This window comes from Numida meleagris, chromosome 6, assembly GCF_002078875.1.
Source record: "Numida meleagris isolate 19003 breed g44 Domestic line chromosome 6, NumMel1.0, whole genome shotgun sequence".
NCBI lineage: Eukaryota > Metazoa > Chordata > Aves > Galliformes > Numididae > Numida > Numida meleagris.
This window is the reverse complement of record NC_034414.1, coordinates 9,899,097-9,918,785: the sequence shown is the minus strand read 5'-3', so window position 1 is coordinate 9,918,785 and position 19,689 is coordinate 9,899,097. Positions and strand designations below refer to the sequence as shown.

At 37.6% G+C, this 19,689-nt stretch overlaps 1 long non-coding RNA gene across 1 annotated transcript; it reads right to left on the bottom strand.

Moving 5' to 3' along the window:
* Positions 279-18,024, bottom strand: LOC110401937. Its single transcript, XR_002440701.1, has 3 exons — positions 17,945-18,024; positions 755-867; positions 279-562 (listed from the first exon to the last, which is right to left on the bottom strand). It is a non-coding gene; the product is annotated as an uncharacterized LOC110401937 (long non-coding RNA).

Below are 19,689 nucleotides of genomic sequence, written 5' to 3'. Positions count from 1 at the left end.
ACTCATCCCATTTGTAGTGTCCCTTTGAGGTAAAACAACAATGCTACATCTCTCTAAAAAAAAAAGAAAAAAGTAAGAGTTTTTGAATGTTCAATATTTTAAGGTAATTTGTTCAGCATATCTTCCAGTGAATAGATTCTTCAAAATGGTGAAAAGCTTCTGCTGTAGAATTCCCACTACACCTCCTTGGTGGTGTAAATACCACTCTGTGTTTTCCAGAATGTCTTTCTATAACCATTGAAAACAATGGTAAATTGTCACTGCATGTAAGAGTTTGAAGAAACATTCTCCGTACAAGAGATTTTACTCTGTTATATAATGTTTTAAAGGATTCATTGCGAAATATAGTCCTTGTTTTACTTCAGTGAAATGACTGCAAGTAACTGTAGAATATGAAGAAATACCTACTGCCGAATGCAAACCTCAAAAACACAGAGTGAAAAAGATCCAGTTCCAGTTGGTTTATCTCCTTTGTGCATGCTGGATCCCTCTGAAGTTGTCCACAGGGTCTGTAGCGTCACTGATGGCTTGGCTGGTAACACACCTCCACAACACATGGGATCTTCATTGCAACGGGGGCAAAAAAAAATACAAAACTGATTGGTTTAATTGAGTCCAAGCACAAGGTACATTTTGTAATCTTCCCCTCACTGTTTTCAGCCATCTGTTCAGGCTTATACAGGCTCTGCCCAAGTTAAATAAAAGCACAGAAACTGGCAAGAACATGCTCACTACTTGAAGAATTGAAACAAACCTGAGAGGAGTGGGCCCGAGGAACACCAACACCTTGTGTTCTAACCGTAGCTGTCTACTGCAATGGCAAGGACAAAGATGGCATGACATGGCATACTGTTTTGGATATCAGACCTGCAAAAACAAATACACAGTCAAAAATTATACTTCAGCTTGTCTATCTACAGCACAAAACCGTAATAGATTTTTTTCCTTCAAAACAAATGGTACACAATATATTTTTAGCGGATTTCAAAATACTTCATTAAACCTGAGAAGTTGTTGAATCGGTGTAAATCAAAACAAATTTTGCTTCTAACTGGCACCATGTGAGGATGGACTTCAGCAATGCTGCCTCTGTGCTGATAACGAGAGCAAGTATTTCTGAGTACTCTTGTAATTCCACTGGAGAGCTTCAAATTTCCACATGATTCCTCAAAGTCTACTTTTCTCAAAAAGTACTGCACAAAGCCTCAAAGGAAGCTAAAAAGCACTCAGGAAGGCATGCTTATCTAAACTTTTTCAGGCAAGAAGGCTGCAGCTCAATTCCTCCATAATGGAGGACTGAGAAAAGGCAATACCTGAAAGCATCAGGGATTAATTAGGGAACTATTCATTACTTTTAACTCTAGGAATACCACTGAGTTAAAGATGTCCATCTAAAAAGAGAGTTCTTATATTCCAGTCTCTGACAATATTAGTACTCTTTTTCCAATCACCTAAGACATTTTTACATATAATTTGATACAACTATTACAATCTTTAATTATCTTAGCAGAAAAAAAGATCTGATAACTAATGTAAACAAAAGCAGCTTAATGACACGGAAACATTTTCGTTCTCTTGAAGATGTTCTACATAAAAAAGGTTAAAATAGTGATTTTTTTTTTTTTTACATTTTGCTTCTATACAATTTTTTTGCATCTAAAAAATGCTGAAATAACATGTTCTGTTGACCAATCAATAAATGGAAGGATATGTGTATAAAACTTCATCAATAAGGCTATACAGGAAAAAAGGAGGGATCATTGTTCCAGCAAATTCTCTGCCCTAAATACTTTAACTACTTAGCTATGACAAATGTACATTTTATACAATTAGAAGCTGTACAGAAGAGCAGACAAATCCTTCCTTTCTTTTTAATAAATAGGGACAGTACCATACACATATGATACAAAGAGGAAAATAGCAAAGGAAGAAATGTTACACGGAATCACAGAGAATTGCAGCTTAACACGACAGCTTTAGGCACGTCGAAGCATTTCCCTATCACACTTGCTTTCTTTTTCCATTGTGAATTAACTGTGTGATCAAAAAGAAATGTGAAGTTATTTTTCCTTTCCAGTCCTAAAGCATTTTTAAGCGCTTTTGAGCAAAGTTCAAATGGTAAGGGATCCAAAAGGAATGTGAGCTCATAGTGATATATGTAGTTGTTACTGGTCAAGGCAGATACACTAATGGGCACATTGTCGTGAATAAAGAATGGTCACACACCAGGAATTCCCAATTTTCTGGTGCTGAAAGGCAGGAGCTACTTGGACCTTAATCTAACATCCCGAATCCTCTTTTATTTCAGTGCTATGATTTTTAGCATTTATGATACTCAAACTTGATTAAAAATAAATAACTGCCAGAAGGCTGGGTTTTAAGCCTTACTGATTGCTCATTTCTAGTTTTGCTATATCTACTTCTAAACCGAGTCAGAATTTAATTCTTCTCTCAGGTATAACACCTCCTTTGGGATCTGAGGAGTTACACCACCCTCCTGCTGTAATTTTCCTCATAAGCTAAATTGAGATAATGCCACTTATAACACACATAATGCTGTAAAACATTAATACATGAAAAATCTTTTGTACAAGAAGACAAGCACTGTGAGAGTTTTGAAGTAATACTGTGGTCTCCTCCTGCAACTTTACCTGTAAAAGAGTGACACCAAGAACACACAAAGGCAGGGCCAGGGCCTCAGTGTAGCTGGCAATATGTGCGTGCAAAAGCAAGATGACAGTGTCTGCCTACACATAGCTTACAAAAACTAAGAACTGAAAGTATTTTCATGTCATGCAAGTTTGCCCAGCATCTGGCAGTGCACCAATCTTTAGAAAGGCCAGAACCAACTCTTGCCTCTTGCAAAAAATGAAGGCTCAGTAAAAGACCTTCATATCCAAACAAAAACAGTTGTTCCTATTAGTTAATAAATTAATACATAACTATTCATAAAGAATATGTGTTTACCATCAGTTTAAATGAATTTATTTCCCAGACTGCAAAAAGTTAATTTCAGGAAATCACATGAGAAAACCCCTAGAATGTGGAGGGCTAGTTCCCTTCAGACACATGGAAAACTCCTACAAAACACACAGAAAATCTTTTAGAAAGCAGAGGAGGCATTCCTAGAAGAAATAAGGGAAAATACTTGGAAAGCATAAAGAAAACTCCTAGAAGGCAGATGGAATTCCGAGAAAGCACAAGGAGATTTTTCTAAAATGCACAAAATTAAATACAAAATACCAAGGGCAGAGAGAATAGCCTGCAAAGCCCCTGGAGAATCACTGCCCTGAGGGGACACTTTTCAGAAAACTCAAGTAAGAACCTAAAAACCCAGGAGGAATGTTCCTGGGAAGGGGACAAGGAGAATTATTGGATAGCATAGGGAATTTCCTGGAAGTAGAAGTGGGAATTTCTAGAAAAGACACTGGAAATTGCTGAAACTCATGGGAGAAAACTACTGTGAAGAACCGGGACAATTACTAGAAAGCAGACAGGAAATAATCCTAAAAAGCAATGGGGAAATCACCTGGAAGTAAATGCCTACCAAGCTGAAGGGTGAATTCCTTGAAAGAAGGGCAGGAATTTTATAAAAGCACGTGGAGAATTACTTTGATACTCACATAGCAGGCTCTTTCCTGTAAAACATTACAGAATTATTTTTAAGATTGCATGCATTTTTGTCTGTAAACGGACCAGAAGTGCTGGGATACATTATCACTCCTTACCTCCATGACACTAGGGACCAGCTACACAAAGAAAATGAGGCAGAGGGTAGGGAATGCCTTCACTCATTTGGCTACATACTATGCAACACAGAAGACCTCCTAAATTCTTTAAGGGGAATGGTTCAAGGGCTGTCCTGCAGCTGAACACCTGGGAACAAAAAGGACCAAAGACACATTCCTTCCTGCAGGACAAACACCACTCCAAGGCAGACGTGTCTCCCCATACACAACAGACTGTGATCTGAAGCTCTCATCCTGAACTTAGATACCTGGAAGTATCATGATGTTGCACTGACTGTGAAATACTTCACTTTTTTTTTTTTTTTTCCCTCTCTCTCAATCTAGCCCTAAATATTCCTTTCCTTCAGGGCTTTGGAAATGCTTATTGACAATTATTTATCCATGGACATACCTCAGAAAAACTGAGGACAGAGCTTCATTAAACTATATCAGCGTTGCAATAAGCAGGTATATTTTTGGTGCAGAAGTACAGCCCATGGTAACTTTTATCCATGCTCCTCCTTTCTTTCTGGTTTTAGTTGACAGTACTGTATTATCCCTTAATTATACTGAAGATGCATAAGTTATAGCAGACCAATTTATTAAAAGAAATAACACCAACTACTACAATTACTACTTAATTACTTGTTACAAGTAACTGTTAGTACTTATTAGCATAAATATCTCTGACTTCATCAAATGGTAGCTTTTATATGAGGTTTTGAAAGTCTGAAATAGATTTGGAAAAGCACAAGTAACAATCAGGCATGGGATTCCCATTAGTTTTGATTGGATGAAAAAAAAAAATCAACCTCAGTACCAAATTAAATAGTCTTATCACTTAGAAAAACAAACAAAAGCCCTACCCTACCAAAGGGTCTGCTGGGGAGAGTTGGGCTTACAAGCCTGAAGGGTAAGCTTCAAATGTCAAGAAAAAGCCTTCACTAGCAAACACAGACATCCATGTCACTGAACACATCTGTGGTATATAGTCTCCTGCAAACAAGCTACTAGCCTGTTCTGCACGAGCCTAATGTCTTCATCCCTGCTGTGGAGACAGAACTCCCAGGGACAGTATCAGAGACAGAAAAATCAACTGCAGGATTTGATCTTACATTTCAGTAGTTTATTTTATTTATGGCCACTTACCAAAAGTACTCTAGAATATGTCCAATTACTCCACCCACCGATACACCAAAGTATATTATCGGTTTTATACTGACTGTGAAGTCAGCACGAAATGTCACAAAGAGAAATTCTAGTGACAAGCTGCAGGAACCTTAAAGCAGCTCGGACTGACCGTAGGATGATGAAAAGCCAACTACCATGAGCACACGGCACAACGACCTTGAGCCTTCCTTGTGTGCACACAGATACATGGCAATTTTAACAACTGGTCAGAGATGGGCACTATCTGAATAAGCAAGCTGTGGTGAAGAGGTGGAAAAAGTCACTATACCTTTCCTTCTTTGGCAACTTCTGAAGATCCCATAGTGGAACCATAAATGCAACGAAATAAATTCTGAAATCATTTGCACTGAGATGTTGATGGTAAATCCAGAGAAGTCAATGACGTTATTCTGCATTTACACCCAGGTCAGTGGGATCAGAATCAAATGCAATGTGATTAAAATCAACAGAGCACATCATCTGCAGATATCGCTGCCCCAAAAAAACGCAATAAGCCTCAGGCACGCTATTACCAGATTACACGATTTCACTGTCAGGTTGACAAGTTTGAAGAGCAACTGCAAACTGTGGAGGATTTCATTTTCACAGGCAAACGTTCCTTTCTTTCAATTAAAAGAACAAGACTGTATCATTCCTTCAAAGTTAAAAACTAAGTTTGTTCTTAGCTTGTAAAGTGCTACACAGAAGCATTCTTAGAATCATAGAATTACCTAGGTTGGAAAAGACCTACAAGATCACCTAGTCCAACCATTCACCTACCACCAATAACCCAACTAAACCATGTCTCTCAACGCTATATCTAAACGTTTCTTGAACACCTCCGGGGACGGTGACTTAACCACCACCCTGGGCAGCCCATTCCAGCGCCTGACCACTCTTTCACAAAAGTAGTGTTTCCTAATGTCCAGCCTAAATCTCCCCTGGCGCAACTTGAAGCCATTCCCCCTCATCCTGTCACTAGTTACAAGAGAGAAGAGGCTGACCCCCAGCTCACTACAACCTCCCTTCAGGTAGTTATAGAGAGTTATTCTTGCCCTGTATTTTAGCAAAATAATTACTTTTATCTGGAACGTGAAGAACATGGAAGTTTAATTTTGCTTAAAATTGACAGTGCTTTCATGCAACACCACCAGAGATCACAGCACTGTTAATACCAGCATTACAGTAGAGGTAACACCGCAAAGTGACTCTGCAAATTGTAGAACTGCCTATAATGATTCTGGTTATAGTATGCTTTGAAATCACATTTGTTCTTATCAATTCACCGAGAAGTCTGTATTAGTTTTAATGGATGGGATTATAATAATCCCAGCTCTGAATTCTTCTGAAAGTAAACTGACATGTCAACATGGCACTTGCAGATATCTGACAGAGTCCTTTCAGGTCTCTTTCACCCACGTCAAAGGACATTAACCAAGGCACTCACTGTATGAGCTAGATTGGAATCTGTTATGAGATCCACTTAGTTAGATGGCCACAACAAAACTACTGATCTGAAAGCATCAAATGCAGTCTGCAAGGCTTCCAAATCAGAACTGAAAGTCCTCTCAGCAAAATGGATTCAGACTCCAGCAAAACTATCAGCCAGCAAGACCAAACTAAGTAGCCTCTAGTGATATGTTTGAAAAAAATCGGAGAAGTATATCAGATACACTAAGCCTGGGGGACTAGGAAACAATGAATGAAATGCATGGGAAAACCTCACTGTCTGGCAGCCAAGAACAAGACAACAGCTCAGGCAAGCAAAATTTAATTAATTGTTGCCTGCTGAGTTGTGTTTAAAATTCCTTCCTGTACTCAGCAGCTAGAACACCCAACCTGAAGCTGTAACTGAAAAACATCTCAGCATTAAAACACACATCGCAAGCCATTCTATTTGACACTGTAGCACTCGTATAAACTGCCAGGCAGTTATCAGCCCACAAGTATGCAGAAATGACATAATATTTTGTTTCTACTAGCAAAATAATCCAACTCTTTAAATAAGGCAATCTACGTTAAGTTGTTACAGTGGATAGTAACAATCATTGTAGACAGTTACAGAAAACCCAGCAACTGACACTTTTGCTGTATATGAACAAAACGTGGTTTTTAGATTAATAAACCTTCTAGGGCAACCATCATGATACACACGTATGAGATGTACGAACATGCATGTAAATGTACATGATTGTATGCGCACTTACATTGCAAGTGCATCTCAATTACTTGCTATTCTTAATTTCTTCAGTACTTTCAAATGCAATGTGTTTTGCATCTGTCATATTGAGCAGCTAGCTATCTGACTGCCCAAGGACCACATTAGAGGGGAGAAAAATCAGAAGCTTCCACAAAGCTTGGTTGTAGCTTCTTAGGTCAAGTTCTAACACGCTATAGGGCTGCACATAAAGCTAGCTGTTGATGTCCTTGTATTACTTGAATGTAACATTACTGACCATAACACTTTTATTAATGAGAAAATGAAAGATTTTCACCTCTCTTTTCCTATAATTATTTTTAAAAGAATTCTTCAGCTTTTTCCTCAGCAAGTCAATACATCTCTTTAATGCCACTTCATCTCCTTAGACGGGATCACAATCCCATAGCTCTTGTCCGGGTACAATTTTCATTTCAAGTGCACTGTCAAAGTCAGAGCCAAAACCCTAAATTCAAAGAACACAGAACTGCTTTACCTAAAATAATCAAACACGAAGAAAGACATTCCTCTGAGAAGCGTGCCTGACTGCATTCATGCACAGCTTTACCGAAAAATACACCAAAATATTTTATTGCCTACTTCAGTGCATTTATTTGATGGATGTCCTCATGTTGCTATTCATTAAATGGACGCATAAATAAATAAATAATTCTAAATGACTTTTTATCTTTCTTTTTGTTCAAATATTTCACAACTTAAGCCTATCTTATTACAAGGCTCTTCAGGAGACTTAAATAGTATTAAAATACTATCTTCAATTTAAAGGGCAAAATACCTGGAAAATTAAGGTCACATAATGTTACAAAACCTAATGGAGTATGGATTTCTGCTTGAAATACTTCAACCAGAAATCTCAGTAATCTTAAATCTGTCTCTTCGAGACGTAATAAGTTTTAAAGGTTTGAGTGAATTTCAGAGTATGTTTTGTACACCCTATAACTCTGAACTGAGTGCAAAGAAGCACTGCACTCAGAGTAGCAGGCTGCCACAGGAAAGACCAATCTTTGGTAACAAAGGCACTCCCAGGGGGCGTTAGAAATAGATATCTGCAGTAAAATGTTTTGAACCAGTAAATAAGGTATGATTTTCTTGCACTACATTCATGTTTAAATACACATAAATACCAGACTAATAATAAGCGAAGGGGTTATAAGACAAAGGGTGTGGCATGCTTAAAAGATGTGCGGGGAGTCATATCCCAAAAAGCTGCATCTGACAGTTATCACAAGCATGTTTACACCTGTGTTCTTCTACCACTTGTCTAGAGGTAAAGACAGTCAGCTTTTAAATAATCGGAGATGCCAGACACAGGGAAAGTAATTGCCAGCCATGACTTGTTCAACTGAACACCAGAACTCCCACCTGCCTTATTTCAGCTGTCCATACAGAAGGAAGCAAACAAAAAATAGCCCTTGCCTAACCTGAGTCACTGAAAAGAAGAAATCTGCCTAGGTATTTATACAGGTTATGTTAACAGTTCTCCTGAAACCTACAGGCAAATTTTAATCCTTTCTTCAGAGGCTCTTTGAGCTTAGACACCTCCAATAGACACTGACGCATACATGATATATTTAAATGCAATACTGTCTTAGGCACAAAATCTCTAAGAAAAAAGGGGAAAAAAAAAATCCATGTTAAACAAAACTTTGAAAGAACATGACCAGTAAGACCTAATTTGAAGACTGAAAAACAAAATCAAAGCATTACAGCTTCTTTCCAGGAAACATCTGGATAGCCTACTCCATGAAGCAATAGAATTGCAGCCACAAAACCCCTCTTACTCACGTGCTGTGTTCGTGTGGAACTTGTTTTTATCCTTTGTGCACAGGGCTTATAAGTGCTTCAAGCTAGGGCCCTGTTATCTGTTTGACACAAGTCTAGTACTCTATTGTCCAGTGGAAATGTGGAGTACTTCATTTCACTCTCCACTGATGAAGTCGAAAAGAATAGCATCACATATTTCCGGATATCTTTCTCTCTGAAATTTGGGAGGAAAAATAACAACAACAACAACAACAAAAACCAGCAACAACAACAAAACACAAAAAAGCCAGCTACAACGATAAAAATGCATTTACCAGTTAGATTATGAAGGAGATGGAGTCTATGGCCAAAGTGAGGTGTAAGCACTGTATAACTGTATAACCACAATGCCCTGATTCTTTGGCAATTCAGATCAGGAACTCATATGTCTTGGCTGCTGTCCAGTGGTACATACACCTGGGTTCTTCTGGAAATCGATGCCTGGGGAAAAGTTGGGTCTGGCTCTGCACATGTTGGAACACAAAAAGTGGAAAAGCAGGAGGCAGGAGTTCTGAAGCAGTCTTACCTTCTCCACCACATACATTCTCAAGGTAGGTACTTGTCTGGAGACAGATGGACACAAATTCTGTTACAACACATAGCTAAACTTTTTTGTATGATAAAATAAGCCTTTTTCTCCTAGAAGGTCACCTTATATCTTCAAAATTACAATAAAGAAAAACATTATCCTTACAAGATGGTCTGAAAACACAACAGCTAACAACCTTGCAGACGTGTACAAGATGTAACACAACAAGTAAAGGGCTGGCTCTTCAGTGGATGAGAACCAGGGATCACAAGGAATGGATGTCTCCACTAGAGGCTGGACTTGGACTTACAGTTGACTCCCAGAGCAACCTGACAGCAGCCTTGCTGGCTCCCCTTGAATTATTTCTTTCCATATCCAAAATCTGCCTGGAGAATTTCTGCACTCAGTTGAACTGTGGCATGAACACTGAGCACTGCATCATTATTGCCTTTGGTTGAGAGCTCTCATGAGCTGACATACCCACAGCCTGCTGGTCCATATTTTTTAAGTATTAATATCATTTCTCTCAGTTGCATTCCGCAGCACTGATGAGAGACCATTATAACTGAATAAAACAACAACAGCAACAACTCTTCAAAAACTAGAATGTAACATAAAAACCTGCCCAACAAAGTGATTAAAAACCATGGCACCAATGCCTGTAGAACCCTGGTATTCCACTGGCTCCTATGCGAAATCCAGTATGTGAAGCTGAAACAAGTAAGTTAGTACATGTAACGCACTAATATGGGTATGTAATGAGAAGAATTCCAGCACAGAAATCTGAATGCTTCATCGTTCTATCTTTATATGTGGAATATGTACAAAACCGTGAATTGTGGTTGCCCACTCAGGTTAGAACTGCATTAAAAATTGTGTTTAACACAATAGGAACAATATATTGAATTTGATGCCAAAATTAAACAGTAATTAGGAGCATGGATTAAATTACATTTAAAAGTTTTTAGCAGTCAGTTCACTCTTAAGGCCAAAGAGGTAAATTGCAGTTGCATAGATACTTCATGCAAAAATCCTGAATGTAAACCCAACAAATAATTGTAAACGTTTAAAAAAAATATAAGCTACAATTCTAGCAATGAGTTACAAATGCACATAATCTATTTGTAAATAAGTTATTTTCAGTCATGTCTACTGCATCATTTATTTCACCCACAAGGTGGCATTTTTATTCTACATTTTCATTAATAGCCTGGATGGCCTACCATTTATTAAAAAAATACTCAAATGAAAACTGGAGGACACTGTACAAAGGCATGTCAGAATTTATATATTCTTAGCTCACCGATATATCTCCTTTAAAATCAAACATTTACTGATTTTACTGTTTAGATACAAATCAATTTGCAAGTCATAGCATCTAGTTCAACATTCTTCCAACTCCACTTATCTAACAAATATAAAAGACAAATTGCTTTAGATATGATTGGAGAAAATCTCTTGGTGCTCTGTGTGCTAATACCCAGTATTTTCAGCATTAAAGTCTTAAAAATACGAACATCATAAACACAGACATGGCTATCTTAACCTGTAAAGCTAGCCTTGTACCTGTCTGAGACTGACCAAAACATTTCAGATATCCAATACTTCTGCCAAAAGATCTGCATTTCAAAAGATATGTAAATTTTGTGAGTTAAAAAATACAAACAAACAACAACAAAAAAGACAACGAACATCAGCAAAATAAGTGCATGCCAAAAAAAGAGTTCTGCGCTGCAGGAAGTACTAGTACGTATATTGCATGTGTAAACGTCTGTATCGTTATGTATTTAAAATAAACTATATCACTACATGTAATTGCAGATTTTACTGCATCTGTAAGGAATGCACTGAAGGCAACACTAATTAAAAATTAATCTTACATTACACAAAAATTTCTTCAATGACAATAAGTCACATTCTAAAGCAAAGTCACACAGCAAATATATTAAAACAGGAAAAAGATGAGTGACCTAATAGGCTTTTCTGTGATGAACTAATAGAATCTCTACTGCCTTGTTTAAGTTTCCTGCTAGAAACAAGCAGGCATATTTCCTAATTCTGTGCCTTGTTACCTCAGTAACAACATACAAACATACAAATTATTTTTTTCTTTTATACTAAAGACAGAAAATTTTGCACATTGCTGCATGCACACAACCATATGCTAACTAACTACTTGATGCAAAAAAGAGTTCAAAAGACCAACTGTAATTCCCAAGATTGGCTCTCTGGAGAGAGGAAAAGGCTGCAGGAAACCACTCCTAGCATCTTCCAGAGTATAATATATCACATTCATGAGTTTTACTTAGATCTTTCTTGAAAATGAAAACTCAGTGGTACTAAATTAAATGTCATTCATTTTTATACTGTCATCGACATGCAATTTGAACAGTAATAAAAGGTAGAAACCTATCAGGATTTAAGAATACAAACAGAGAAATATGAATTATACGCACTGTTGTAAAACTGTATTTACTGAATAGAAATGTCAAGAGTAAAAGTTAATTCTTACAGTTACTTTACTCTGCCCATCCAACACACCTTTCTATACTAGCTTTTAAAGACTGCCTACTAATCTTTAAATTTAATGCAGTAGTTTCAAACTCCTGCAATCTGAAGACCTCTGAAAGGTTTCCAATAACGAGACAAACCATTTCAGAAATTCGTGCTATATAATGAATGTGAAATTGTCTTCTTACTGAAAAATAAATGAAAGAAGGTAAGCGAGGAAAAAAGCACCCTCTTACATAAACATTACCTGAGCCATTGATCTATGGCAAATAGCCTCCGATAAACCATAAGCACCTGTTCTCATGGCATATTAAAGATTTGTTCTAAAATAATCTCTTACCTTCAGCAGTGGAAAAGCAGAAAAAACAACATGAATTCCATGTGGTTGGTCTTTCTGCAGGCAGGTACAGGAGCAAGAAAGTAGCTGCAGCCCTGGGACCTCAGTCTGAGTTTGATGAAAATTTATCCAAAAACTTATGAGCTAAACTAACATGAAAACAGAGAAGAATGGAAGGTTTTGTTGTTGTCGTTTGTCCTACTACAAAAGAAGCTGAAACTTACAATGTGATGTATCTGGCTTTTGTGGATTTCAGAAAGACAAGCAATAAAGGCCATTCAAAGATGAAAGAAAACTCCTTTTGCCACTGGGATAAATAAAGAAGCATTGTAAGGAATCAGGTGGGACAACGATGTGGTTTGAAAAATAAACCGCAAGAATATTTCTGAAACATATTAAACAGGATCTTTCTAGCAAAATATTCCATATTTTACTGACATTTAATGTGAGAAAGGATGATAATCTCCCCTTCAAAGGAGCTTATAAAAGAAAGAAGTTTGTTGTCATGGTTTCGTGATTTTGGGTTATTGATATTCCATATCATAACATCATGTAGTGCACTGGGAGTTAAAGAGTTAATCCTCCAGTTCCATGGATCGTGTAGTTCCAAGTACATGCCCCAGAAGAGAAGAAAAACATTTATACAACAAGAAGCTTATACAGAAAGGCTTCCTTGAGTATGTCAATAGCAAAAGGAATACTTGGGGAAATGTGCTGAATGAGGTGGGTGCCCCTAGTAACAGGAGAGAATGCAGTAACCGAGAACGCAGAGGTACTGAATGCCTTCTTTGCTTCAGTCTTTACTGCTAAGACGGCCTCTCAGGAATCCCAGACCCTGGAGATAAGAGAGCCTGGGGAAGGGAAGCCTTCTCCTTGTTTGAGGAGGATCTGGTCAGAAATCATCTAAGCAAACTCAATGCACGCGAACACACGGGCCCTGGCAGGATGCACCCCTGTGTGCTGAGGCAGCTGGCAGAAGCAATTGCCAAGCTGCTCTCTATTATCTTTGAAAGGTCATAGAGAATAGGAGAGGTGCCTGAGGACCGGAGGAAAACCAATATCATCCCAGTCTTCAAAAAGTGCGAGAAGGAGGAGATGGCAAATTGCAGGCCAATCAGCCTCACCTCCATCCCTGGAAAGGTGCTGGAACAGCATGTTCTGGATGCCATCTCCAAGCAAGTGGAGGAGAAGAAGGTTATCAGGAGTAGTCAGCGTACACGTGATGACCTCTATAGGTCCCTTCCAACCCCTACAATTCTGTCATTCTGTGATTCCTGGAACTATCTGATCAAGCCTCAAGACTGAATTAATGCAGTTTCAGGCAGCCATAAAAATGAAGGTTTGAAAAACATCCACAAGACAATATGAGCCACATGCTAAACTAAACCCTGTAGGTCAGATAACATTCCTAAAATCCTGTAACAAATACAGCTGCTGTTGCAGAAATGAACTAAATTAACCAAAACTGTCAATTATAATGGACCACAGGGAGAAGGAAGCAATCAACATTCTTCACTCTTTCAACTACAGTTTGTTGCTGCACTCCTGCAACAACAAATTGTTTATTAAATAAATTCTCCTTTCCTGTAAAGGTTCTACTCCCTTCACTTTTCATATTTAAAGCTATATATAAACACATTACACTAATCAAAAGGTATATGCTGCTTCACTACTCTTTATGCATTTGGTATTTCATTGAAAACTTCTGGTAGCGAGTGTTCCCCACCTTGACAATAGACATTCAATCGCCCTTGGAGCTCCTGGGTGCTCTACCGAGTACTAATGCAGAAGAGCATCATTTTTAACTATTGCTAATTACCATCTGCAATGAAAAATGCTATACACAGAATATACTAATTCTGATGAAAACATCTCAACTTCTAGAGAAATGAAATAAATGGGGTTCAAAACTTGCAACTTTTCCTCCCAAATGTATGAAATATTAGATGATCATGAATGCCTTTCCCACACCAAAGACTTTGATTTCCTTCCTTATGAAATTAAAAGCAGTTACAATTACATACAATTTCTTTCCTTCTGAAGAGTTCCAAGTACTTCTTACTGACAATTATTTCTCAGGAGAATAACGAAGATTACAAGATTTTACACACCTCCCTGACCAAATACAACACACACAAAAATAATTTTCATTGTCTGCATCTTATGCAAAAGCATATCCTGATTATTTTCAAGGCATTGCTTATTGTATACCATAAAAATTCAGAATAACGAAACATGCTACATCTATTTTTCCCTCCCTTCAGTACTGCTAAACAACATATAAAACACGTATCCTGCTTGGAGCTATATTCAGGAATCGTAAAGAACACTACTTGTTCAATTCACCTGAGTCTCTACTTGTATCTAAGGGAATCACTGACGTTTTTACCAGCAATTTTACTGAGTAAACTTCTCTCTCATTTTTGTACAGAAATATTTCCTAATTAGGATGGCTTTTCTAAGTAGATACAAAATGATAAATTGTGAAATAAAATGAATAACAGACTATGAAAGCCCTTTTTCATGTTCAGCCTGCTCTCTCTGCAAGTACACAATGTCAGCTCCTTGTATGACAAGAAGAAAGGTATAGTAGCTAAGACATTTCATAATATTCAGCTATTTGCATAAAACAGTAATATGTAAGAAATTGTTTTCTGAAGGACAGCAGCATTTTCTATGTGAAATAGATGGAATATCTTTAATAGTAACATGTAACAGTCCATATATATTACAGTCTTAAGAAGCTTAAATAACCAAAAGTTCTTTATTCCATTAAAAACTGGATATTTATGATACATACTAAACAAATACTTGCAAATTGGGATGCACTGAGGAGAACACAATGATTTCAGTAATTACTAATTTCAGTAATGTTTCCTTACACAAGTAGCAAATTCTACTCTCAAATTTAGGTACCAAGAATTTGGTCAATCCAGTCTTCAGAAAAAAAAAGTGATTTCCTAGCTTTAAGGCTGTTTATTATCTCCTCCTTTGCACAATTGTAGTGCATTTTTTGACAAATAGAAAAAGATGGAGTTGTGCAACCTAGTTCTGGGATCCAGATAGGCGCTCTTTTCTTACCAGGGCTACTGATAATTTAGTTGTACTTTTGTTTCACTTAGACCACCTTCTTTTCTCACGAGTTTTCTCTAGACATACTCAAGAATCATGTAAATCATTTGCCAAAACAGATATTAATTAGGGTATATGCTTGCTCTGCATGACTATCAAAGAACTGTGGAATGTGTATAGGGCTTTAAATGTTATGCCACATGATGTTTAATAAACCACACATAGAAAATACAGAAATGCTTTTCAGTAGACAAATGTGCAGCAAACACACATTCTTTCAACCCTTACTTAGTTAAAATTTAGTTGATAAAGAAATAAGACATGCAGCTGTCGACATTAAAAGTCATACAATGTTACCACAGCTTTAAAAGAGTATTGATTTAAGAAATACGTAATTTAGGTATTTTCCTTTTCACTTCAGCATTAATTATCCCCATGTCTGATCAGTGCCAGGCAATGCTTCAACATTTTTTTTATGAGTTAAAATGTTAAAAGCATTGGTATATGGCAATTTAATGGACATAAAATTAAGAATTGTATCTAGTATAAAAGCTGAAACATTAAAGATAATGTTGTATGTATATATAGAAAAGAATAAGATTAGTAAATGACATCATAAAGGATATCCAAATGTCTTCAAGAAGAAAAAGCTTAATCTAATGAGAGTTTGGGTTGTCTTTCTTTTGATAATGACCTATCAGTCAAAATGTACAAGCAATTAAGGGGCTACAGGCAAATTTTCTGAAGTCATAGAGGACTTATTACACCTACAGACAAGAAAACGCCATCTGCCATTTTTTTGTTACTGCTTACAGCTTATGAGAAATTATGAAACAAACATTGAAAGCTTTTAAAATTCTCAGTAGCTCTGATCATCATTTTGCTTTTTCAAGTAACAAGCTATTGAAGACAATTGACTTGTTTTTCTTCACTAAATTTTTCATTATAATTATATAAACTGAAATTGTTCTCCAGCACAAACAAGAATAAATCTGTTACCATTACTGGCATCATCATCGTTCATGACAATTTCAAATTTGAGGCTCTCTCCTACAGAAACCTATGATGATTCCCTCCAAACTACAGTGGTATGGATTAATGTCTTTCATAGAATCACAGAATCACTAAGGTTGGAAAAGACCTACAAGATCATCAAGGCCAACCATCCACATATCACCAGTAGTTCCCACTAAACCATGTCCCTCAACACAACGTCTAAACGTTCCTTGAACACCTCCAGGGTCGGTGACCACCTCCCTGGGCAGCCCATTCCATCACCTGACCACTCTTTCAGAAAAGTAATATTTCACACCACCACATCTTCTAATCATAGAGAAGTTAAGAACGAGTATCTCTTGGGTTTGGAAGATCATGCTTTCTCAAGCATTCCAAGAAAGGGAATTTATACCTTGAGGTCTTTCAGGTGAACCAGAATACAATCCCTACCTCAAGTGAGTGGAGATTTATTTATCTGGATGTGTGTTAAGCTGCAAAATTACAGAATACTAAAAAGCTAAAATTACCAATACCTGGTGGGCTTTGTGCTCACGTTACATTCCATCTATGCTCAATGCAATAAAATGTCAGCTTAGGGTGGCATGTTAGCAAACTAACATTTTCATGCTAAAAAAGACAAAACTGCCAAAGGAGATTTTGCACAACATAAAAATATGCTTGTCCAGCATTCAAGGTTGTACTTGGCACAGCAGGCTGGAATTACTCTACTACAGGATTCAAAGTCAGGAATCTCAAGAACCTGTAATTTCAGCAAACTTCTCGATCATCTATTGACCCCCCAAAAAAGTTTGAAATTTACTTTAAAGGAAAAACTATTATTACCAGCATTCAGATAATGAATGCTCCACTGCACAGTCAAAAATTGTATAGAAATATGTACCACAAAAAGAAAGAACAACCTGGCATAACACAAATTACTTTGAAGCAATTGGTATCTTCTGGTTTTATATGCGAGTAGCCCACTGCAAAAAGAAAAATATGTACAGGAATCAGAAAAGAGCTCTGTTATTTAAATGTATTTGCATAAGAAATGGTACTGGTAAAAACTTCACACCCCATCTCCCTCACTCTTTAGCTATCTTCTTCTACAAGTCTATCAGCAAAGCTGCCACGAGCAGATGCTAGTGCTGTAATTAATTCTCAGGACCCTTTTGTTTTACCATAGGGAAAGAACATGAAATACTTGGGTGAACTAAATTGAGCATCAAGTACATTCAGTTTGCTGATGGCAAATTGATTTTTTCACAGCAGGCTATCAGTACAATTTCAGACAAGCATTTCATTAAGATACAGCATACATAACTCCTTATAACTTTGAACTACCTTCAAGACAATACTAGGATCAAAGAGTAATCAAGTCTTTAAGGCTATTCTTAAAAGAAAAAATGGGCACTTGACACCATGTTCTCCAGACAGAGTGAAACAGAATCAAACTCAAAAGCTTGCTTGTTCTGCATCTCATTTTACTAACAACATAACTGGCATGAACTGATTGCTGCATGGCAATTTTTATATGAATTTCCCAGCATTTGTTTAATGTTCTAAATATTTTTAAATACCTGAAGCCAGTTCTAGATGAAAACCTGCACAACCCCTGTTACGATATTTTGTTCCTGGATGGCTTGTCACAGCAGGGCTCCTCCAATAAGAGGCACAGAACAGTGTCTGTAGTGTCATAGTGTCTGACAGGTAGCAGGGCCATTCTTCTGTTCCTTTTGGGAAGTTCTTTACAAGGTTCTAAGTGCCACCAGAGAAAACCCCCCAAAAAAGAGAACTCTGATCAATGCTGCTCATGCAGTCTAAACCCCACAGATTTCTCCAAAATCTCACCAGACAGTCCTCTGCACCACCTGATCCGAAGCAGGAGGCTACTTGAGAAGCGAGGCTGAGCTGGAGAATGCAGACAAGAGTACCGCCCCGAGCCGATATTAAAACTATGACATTTCAGTAGAGTCAAATATGCTAATTATCCTCTTAGGCTGTAATTTGGCTTCAAAGTAACTGCTCATACTGAATACCTGTTCAAGAAAAAAAATAATGATTCACACTGGTAGTTCCTCTAGGTTCCATTCAATTAGCTGCACTTATGGTACTGCCAGCACTCCCCAGCCCACGGAGTCCTATCTCACCTGTGACAAAGCTCTGTTCGCTATTCCCATCAAGCACCTCCTACTGTCCCCTGGCTTCCTACTCTGTCTTTACTTCAGCTCATCCTGTACTCAGCTACAGCCTCACTGGCTCCAAACTTCTCAGTGACCTTTTTTTTCCAGCTTCTTCCTCAGCTGTCTCTGAACAAACTCACCCTAGTGCTTCATTCCTTTCACTGTCTTTTATCCTCTTGATATTCTTACCTTAATTCTAGCAGAAGAGGCCTGAATCTCTCTGCAAGCATCCAGACTTAGTCCCAGTGAGAAGTATTGGAGGAGTTTAAGGGCAGGTTGGATGGGGCTCTGTGCGATCTGATCTAGTACTTGATCTAGCAGCTGGCAGCTCTGCCTGCGGCAGCGGGGTTGCAACTTGATGATCCTTGGGGTCCCTTTCAAGCCAAGCCATTCTATGATTGTGTGGATCATCTTCACTGCTCCAAAACAAACCTAAACCTGCAAAGTCAGCCACTCAGACTTAGGAGAGCCTACAGTCTCACACCAAACTCAGTAACTGGATGCATGCAATATGTATGTAAGAACACAGTCACCAGCCTCTAGTGGTCGAGTTGAGTTCTGTCGAGAAAGAAATATTCAAAGCAGGCTTGTAAGTAAAACAAAAGTATTTAGTTCAAGTGGCCCTGAGTTATGTCAAGGTGTTACACTACAACTCCAGTTCTGTAATTGCAGGAGGTTTTGATTTTTTTCACCGCTGACTTTAAGAAGAAACATTTGTTAGCTAAAAAGAGCTTTAGGTGGTGTGTTTGGTTCATTTTAACTCAAGCCAATCACTCTGTACACTTGAATATCTTTAAAAAAGAAAACTCAATACACAAAATATGGGGAAATACATTATTTTTTCCTTTGCAAACATGAAGACTCCAGCGAAATATCTAACTGCATATGAAAACTCAGAGTAAATGTAACTAATGAATCACAAACAGCTTCCCCAGTTCTGTAGCACTTCCTTAAGAGCATGAAACAACCCACTTTTTTTAATTGGCTGTTCCTTGTTGCCTTTTACACAGCATTGCTTTCCCTGTGAGATTTAAATGATAAGTAACTGGAAATTAGGAAGAGAATTAGTCCATTATTCTGTAGCAATGACACAATGATTAATTATATTAGTTTACTGCCCCTTCTGCTTTAAAACCCTGCAG